The 8,539-nt window shown below is 35.7% G+C and overlaps 1 long non-coding RNA gene across 1 annotated transcript; it reads right to left on the bottom strand.

The window, feature by feature from the left end:
* Positions 1-548: 548 nt before the first annotated feature.
* Positions 549-5,363, bottom strand: LOC140854141 (uncharacterized). The gene is made up of 3 exons (XR_012137270.1): positions 5,284-5,363; positions 4,826-4,976; positions 549-1,108 (listed from the first exon to the last, which is right to left on the bottom strand). It is a non-coding gene; the product is annotated as an uncharacterized lncRNA (long non-coding RNA).
* Between the last annotated feature and the right edge of the window lie 3,176 nt (positions 5,364-8,539).

Below are 8,539 nucleotides of genomic sequence, written 5' to 3'. Positions count from 1 at the left end.
TCCATTTTTTATCCTTAATATTTTCTTTAGTCCCACATCGAAAAATCATGTAAAACTCCTCCCTCCTAACACCTATAAAAAGGCTTTTATACTCCCATTGGAGGGGGAGCCCAGAAATTCTTCTAGAGCCTTGCATAGATGAATAGAAAGGGACTACTTCTTGAGCAGCTAGGCTAGCAGTCTCGGGAGTGGAGAAGAAATTTTGTAACGACACAGAGATGGTTTATTGTTCTAAACTTTCTTGTATTTCTTTATATGCAATAAAGATTATGCTTTTTATTTAAATCATCATGAGTTCTTTATTTGCTCTCTTTTATATGCTTTTATTTATGCTTTCTTGTAAGATTAATATTAGGAATAATTTTTACTTTTTGGAGATGCATCGTGATCTACGGGTACGGGGCGTGCCGAGGAAAGAAGAGTCGTTTATCTAGTACTTTTTGGAGACATGTCGTGATCTACAGATACGGGGTGTGCCGAGGAAAGATAGGTATTTTTTTTAAGATTAATCGTATCTATTTAATTAAAAAAGAGATACAACTCTGCTAGTGTAAATTAATTCAAAACTCTCGAGCTCTTTATTTTCTAATTACATCAATTTTAAGATAATTTATTTTCTAATTCAAAACAACACTTCTTTCTTTTATTTTGCAATCTCAACTTAGCCCAAGGTCTCTGAGGATACGATCTTGACTCATCCTACCTACGTAGTGAGTAGAGTTATTTTTGGTGCTATCAACGACTACGCATCAGTTATATCTTTACTTTGAATAGTGGAGCCATCTGCTGGAAGAATTTCAAGCAGCATACTGTGGCAGACTCTGTTTGTGAAGTAGAGTACATCGCAGCATCAGATGCCATGAAGGAAGCTATGTGGCTGAGAAAATTTATCACCGAGCTTGGAGTAGTACCCTCCCTCGATGGTTTGGTCCTGCTCTACTGTGACAGCACTGGTGCCATTACTTGGGCAAAGGAACCTAAAGCACACCAGTTGACGAAGCACATTTTGCATCGCTTCCACCTGATCTGAGAGATCATAGATTGAGGTGACGTCGACCTTCAAAAGATCGACGAAAAAGAGAACCTGACCGACTCCTTCACTAAAGCCCTGGCGATAAAGGAGTTAAACAATCACAAGTTGAAGATGGGTATTAGATACTGTGCTGAGTGACTTTAAGACAAGTGGGAGTTGTTGTGAAATATATCCCAAAAATCAATCGTCGATCTATTGACGATTGAGCAACCTTGTATTGTAATTAATTTATTAATAAATAAAATATATTTTTGATATTTTCATCATAAGTTTTCATCTTCTAATGAACTCTATTATTGTGATAAAGTTCTTAGGACTATTTAGGTTCGATAAAGAGAAGATTTATCGATTAGTCCTTAAAACTATTCACGACTAAATGATGGGCTGTTAATAAGGATGATAGCTTCTATCGAGCATAGGTCGCTGTAGGCCATATGGGTTAGTTGTCCTCTTAACCAAAGAGTGTGGAGACACTGGTATAGCATACAAGTGAGATGTAAGGGTACATCATCATTGAATGTGAGCAACTCCAGAGCATTCTGCTGTCAAGAATGTCTCTGATGGGATATAGATATAAGTATCTCTTAGAACTGAGATCGCCTCAGTGACTTGCAAGCAACTCACTGTGTTTTGGTATTGGATTAACTAAATTTTTAATTTAGTGACAGAAAACTTCTGGACACAGTCAAGTACTTGCGAAGTCCGAGTGTGATCAAGATGGGATTGACCACTCTAAGAGTTGGAGAAGAATGAGTCGCTGTATTTCAATTTAGCAAAATCTTGGCTAGGATAATCTATCAGATGGATTTGATATTTCAAAATACAATATGGACAACCTGATCAGAGTTGAAAGTTGAACTTTGAGATGTCCTATGAGCATTTTGGTTAAAGGGATAAATTATATGGAAACTATATCTGCATGGGTTCTAAGGATGTTGTTCTACACATTCGACCTATCCGACCGTCGGATACCATTGCTAGATAGTCACTTTGATTGGTACAAAAATTTGTTTCTATGCTACTAACTTAGGTTTGGACCTATGAGGTCACACACATTAGAGTTCACGATCTGATCAGATGGTTGATCAATGATTAAAAATCGTTCTAGGGTTAAACGATCAATACGATTGACATTTAGCCTAGTGCAAGTGTTACAGGAGGATTGATTAGCAATTCGATTGCTAATTAGCTTAATTTGATTAAGCCAATGGACTGAGATTAAGTCTAATTAAATATGATGTAATTAGATTTGGTTTGGGCTTGATTGGATCAAGTCCAATTGGTTTATTGGATAAGCCAAGTGCAAGAAAAAACTAGTCCTAGTCTAATTAGGACTTGGGTCAACCTAATTTCTAATTTGATTAAAAAATTAAATTAAATTTAAATATAATTTAATCTAATTAAATTAGATTTTTAATTTGGTTAAGATTTATTTTAATTGAGTTGATTTGGTTTTGATTTGATTTAGTTTGAGAAACCAAATTTGAACAAGTCATAGATTGAATCCTAGTAAGATAAGGATTCCACCTTGCGCCACCTTAGCCCCCATGCCCACTCTCTCTTATTTTGTATGTCAAAACCTTCTCTCCTAGGCCTTCATGCATGCCCAAAGATTTTCACTCTTTCTCTCTTACATGGAATGTGGTTGTGGACCAAGTCAAAATAGGAATTAGTTTGGATTTCAAATTCTATGAGATAGAATTTTAAGAAATCAAAACTCTTTCCTTATGGCACTGATTTTACTTAAATTTTTTCTGAGATTTTTGTGACTTTTATGGCACATATTGTGCACCCTTTACTGGTGTTCCATGGTAGAAATAGAAGGGGAGGCACCCAAGAGTTGGACACCACTTATCTTGCCCTGTTTGGATTTTTCTTGACTAGGTATTTGACCTAGACAAAGATTCTTCATATCTTATTATTTAAGATGAATTTCTTCTTAAACTTTTTATAGATTATAGATCATTGATAGACCTTTGGGGTGTGTGAAAATTAGGGAGAAAGAGTGTTGGGGTGTGGAGATATAATAGATACAAAACTAAGTGTCTAGGTGAGAGCAAAGAGAAGAAGAAGAGGATCTTCTTCTAGGGTTGCTGAATTCACCTATTTTCTTCCTCCATCTATGAGTTTTCTAAGAGTGTCTCACATCTAAAACTCTTTTTTCTATTTCTCATCTTTGGAAGAGTCTAAATCAAGAAGAAGGAGGCATCTGATCGACCATCGAAGAAGGATCAGCACAGTACTAGCATACTGTGCTGATTTTCTGGACCAGGACTTTTGATCATGATTTGTAGGCTCATGTGGATGACTCCTTGAGGCCGGATGTGTGTGCGGCTTGCAACATCATCCTCAAGCCTGGATCAGCAAAGTTAGAACATCTAACTTGCAGGATAATAGATCTGATCTATTATATTTTATATACATTAGATGTAGTATAAAAATATGTTAATATGATCAACATGTAGTTCTTGCTCTTCATATTTTAATTTTTGATTTAATGCCATGTAATAATCATGTAATAAGATCTTAGATCTAGAAATTCTCTGATTTTATAAGATAAATTTTGATTTATTTTAGTCTTCCACTGCTTGATCTTGAAAAATTTTCAAGATCTAACCCTGAAACCCTAGATCTGGTTCCTTCACCTTTATCGATTTGAGTAATTAATCAAATCTAATCAATTATTGATCAGAATTAATTTAAAGGGGCTCAAAGTCAAGTTTAGTTGTAGTTGGTCATATTGATTCATATTTTAATATGAATTAATTGACTCAAGATCGAATTTGGCTCAGTGGTTTAGGCCCAGGTTAATAGACTAATCTGATCAATTTTAATCAATCAATTTAGTATCTAAGATAAGTATTTAGATGGTGATTATTTAATTGATCTCATTATTTGACCTAGTCAATTCATTGATGTCTAAGGAAAGCAACGGAGGGAAGCCCACTCATTTTAACTTACCTAATCATTTTGGGAGATTAAGTTTTATATTAGATTACTTGTTGACTCGAGTTCACCCATGCCGACTAGGTTGGATCAAACATAAGATATGCTGACCTAAACTAGGCTTGATCAGATATGAGATATGCTTACCTAAATCAGTTTAATCAGACATGAGATATGCTGACCTAAACTAGGTTAGTCAGACATAAGATGTACTAATCTGAACTAGACCAGTCATTTACATGAGATGTATGTGACTATATAGAAGAGACCTAAATAAAACTTCCTTAATAATATTAAGTTGAGGGATTTTTCACTATTATAGAGTGTCATGCTCTCTTTGATGTTGATTGTTCTCGACTGGATACAGTGAGTCAGTTGCATCAGAAGGGAAGCAACCACTCTATATGTGGGGTGGAGGTGGAGTTAGGCCCAAGATCTATTAGGTGAGGGTCCAATACTTCTCAAAATTTGTTAGATGAGGTCTCAGGACTTAGAGACCAAGTTTGATGCAATTTACTTGAGAAGTATTGAATAAGAGTTGTCCACCCATTGGTTGACACATTTGTCAAGTTCTGTCAGGTGAGATGGTGTGCCAATCGATGGGACTGCAGTATCCACTAAGAATCTTAACTCATGTAGGAGTTTTTGCTATTGGAGTTTTATGGTTTCATGCATGTATGATTTTTCAAATAAGTACGTAGCAGAATTTTAAATTTTTTTTAAGATTAAATCTAATTTAATCTAAGCATGCATAAGATCAAATCTTCAAACCATAAATAGAATCATCATATGTGAGATAAGATTAAGATTATAAATCTAATAGAAAAAAATAAATATAAAATATACCTGGATATAGATTAATCTTCAATGCGAACTGATGATCATGGATGTCTTTCGAAGGTCTCTTTTAACCGCACAAGTATCCGACCTCTATGGATATCCACACGAGACTCTGATCTGATCAGAAGTCTTTTGATCTCATCGAGATGCTAGCTCCCTTGCATAGGTCACATCTTGATGGTTGAAAATCTTTTTTTCTCTTAAGATATTCTTAGAGAATAAGAAGATGTAGGAGGATCTTGATCTCTACGCTAGAGATCATGAGAAGAACTCTTTCTTCTCTTTTCTTCCTAAAATCTATGCATCAAATCTCTACAACAGAGATGTAAAAATTTTGTCCAACTTTTGGACAAAGAGAAGAGGAGACATCCATGTCTAAAAATGCATAAGAGGGAGAGAAAGAGATGTCCAAACAGCCAACAATTGGTTGTGTAAGAAAGAAGAGATAGGGAAATAGAAAATACCTCACGCCAAGGACCAAGATGCCATGCCCTCTCTCCTTGTTTTTCTCCACACCAATTCCTTTCCTTTTGGACATGTAAACCTCATCTCTTAACCCCCAAACCATCCCATAAGGTGCTGCTTAAATAGGCTAAGAGGAGAGTCCTAATTTGAATTGGAGATGAGAGTCCAATGAGCCTTGGACTCTATCCTTTTTGTGCTGCCCACCCGAAACTGATTTGCTCCCAAATTTTACACGTTAACAAAGGGTGATATCACTTCTTTCTTACAAGCTAAAAAGGGAGAAAAAGTGAGAGTTAATTCCTGGTTGGCGTGCACACAAAATCTGGTTCAACGTGGGATGTTTTGGCGCATGGAAGGAAAGTGTTTCATGATCATGGGACTCTTAGATTAGGTGGCTGTTTTAAACCTAATAAAATACCAATGAATCTTAATCATATTAGAACTAGTTTAGACTCAAATAAATAGGAATCTAAATCTGATTTGGAGCTCAATCTATTTAGATTAGATGTCTTCTAATTGGAGGAGTCCTAGTCCAATTGGACTCTTTCTTGATGCTTGAGTCAAACTCAATTTTAATCCTAATCCTATTAGGATTTGGTGCATCCATGAAAATAAAAATTTTTAATCCAATTAGAAATACATATATCCTAATTGAATTAAAAATTGAGTCAAATCCAAATCCTAATTCAACTGAGACTAATCATCCGATCTTTTTGAAATTATCTTATAATCCTATTGGAGTTGATCAAATCAAATCCATATTGAGTCAAATTAAATCCAAACAAATTAGACTTGATGCAAGCCTCATTGCTTAATCAAATTGAGCCAATTAGCAATCTTATTACTAATTAATCCTCTTATAACTCACTAACTTTTTAGTAAGTTACATAATGCAATATTTGCATTAGATCAATTATCAATCAAACTGATAATCAAAATCTGTTACGATTCATAATCGTAATTCAACCATCTGATCAGTCAAAAGTCTCTTTTGTGTATGATCCCATAGGTTATATTCTATCTGGTAGTGAGATATATTGTGATCTCTATCATAATATCATTGAAACTCTTTTCAATAGGTTGGAACAATTCCAACTCTGCCCACCAAGGATCATTGATCATCAAGATTATCTTCATGAGTCTCACAATCCATCAGTGACACCTAACAATATGTAGTAGCAATCCAGCAGAATAAAAGATGATGAACCTCTAGGTGCAGTTGATGCATGATACAGTCTCTCTATCGTGAGTTCCGACCAGATGGTAGGTCATGAATAAATCATCAAACCTCAACATCGGTCAATAGATAGATTCAATCAGCTCGAGTCCATATATGATTCTATAAAAACTCTTTTTCATTAATCATATTGCTATAGCCATAGACTTAAGGACTCAGCTTCTTAAATCTCGTAGGACTACTTCCTTCTGCTAGGGTCGATAGATCCCATCTTGATGCACACCCTACTCCTACAGTGGACCAACTGTCACCAACATCCACTATAAGGACTCATTGAGACCCATGTTGATGTGTCAGTCAAACTTCAGTAGCCTCACTGCGAGTAGTAGTGCCATCTCTGGTCAAAAGACTAGTCATACAATTATAGCATCGAGAAAGTCACTAACGAGTGAGCAGACATCCATGTGACTTCTCGTGTTGGTAACACTCAGTACTAGTTGTTCTTTAACAACCACCTGCACTCTCGCTCTAGTGTCTCTACACTGTAGACTTGAGACCCATTTATCCAGAGAAAGCGATCCATGCACTGGTCTATCCAGATCAATCACCATCTCCATGATGATCCTATGACCAGGAATAATCTAGAAAATCAATCATCAATGACATATGTCTCAAATTTTCTACTCTTTGAGAATATGTGTCATCATCTTGTTAATCTCTTGGATGATTCATGGACACATAAACATGAATGATAATATAACTGCCCAATAAGTATAAAATTATGTCTTAGAGATATGAAATGTGTCAGTCAAGATTGACTTCTAGGCCATATATCCAACAATCTCCCACTTGCACTAAAGCCAATCTGCCATGTACCAAGCCCATATTTCTCTAGTTTGTTAATCATTTCTTCTCTAATATGACTCAGCCTAAGGGTCCACATATACTCAAAATTTATCTCAATTTTGGATCTCTTAGATCTAATGGCATTCACTGCTTGCTCAATCAAGTTTACATATACAATACCATGCAAATGATAGAGACCGCCTTTAAGAACTAAATTCAAACGATAATCACAAAGGATAGATATCCATAGCCACAGCAGTAACTGTTGCCCTATAGCCAATTTTAAGGGTTACTTCCTCGGCCCTCCATCTTCCCATCGACTCTACACTAGAGTCCATAGCTCAATTGGGAGAAGAGAAAATCGTAAGGACAGTATTGAGCAATCTTGACATGCCTACTCTAGGCATGTCTTTATTTTTTTAGGCTCTCCAGGTATTTACCTCTGAACTCTTTCAAGATTTCTTTGTTAGCAATATTGTGATCAATTCAGATAAGGTGCCATGATGGTCTTTTATATGGTAGTTCACTATAAACTATTCATATAAACTAATCAGAGATCGTAGGATCAAATCCATAAGCAATTCTTTGTGCATAATCATATCGAGTCTTTTAAGCTCTTTAATGTCCTTGATCATTATCAAATAACCATCATAGACTGACTACCCATCGTGCATCAGATGCGCTGTGCGACTTTGATCATCTCACAACACTTGTAGATGAATCAACATACCATTGACAATGAATATGTGCTCATGCATAGCACCTATCTTTATTGTCATTGTCCATCCACTCATCAAGTATAGCTAGTTGACTATGGGTTGGATGAGTTGTTAACAATAGAATAACCCAATAGAGTATATTGCTTAAATTTTAAAATTAAGAATAATTCTTAGATTTATGAGCCAGTCTATGTAATTGGTTTCAGTAATTGGTTGATATCTAGGATTCAAGCTAGAGGATTGGAAGCTGACACAATAAATAACAAAGAGCAAAGATTCTAATTGGAGTTTGTACTTATTTCAATAATTTACTCTAGAGATTTTTAGATGCAAAAAGAGACTTTCACTATTTTATCAGATCTCTCATACTCTCTGGGTGGAGAAACGAAAATCCTAACGCGATAATTGAATTTCTAGTGGGTGCTGCGGTCCCACCGATACCGTGCACCTCACCTAATAGTTATTGGTAATACGAATGAACATCGATGCATGGATAACTCTTTGTCCAGATAT

The sequence above is a fragment of the Elaeis guineensis genome, chromosome 15 (genome assembly GCF_000442705.2).
Source record: "Elaeis guineensis isolate ETL-2024a chromosome 15, EG11, whole genome shotgun sequence".
Taxonomy (NCBI): Eukaryota; Viridiplantae; Streptophyta; class Magnoliopsida; order Arecales; family Arecaceae; genus Elaeis; species Elaeis guineensis.
Note: the sequence above shows the minus strand (reverse complement) of the source record. Positions and strands in the feature narration are given on the sequence as shown.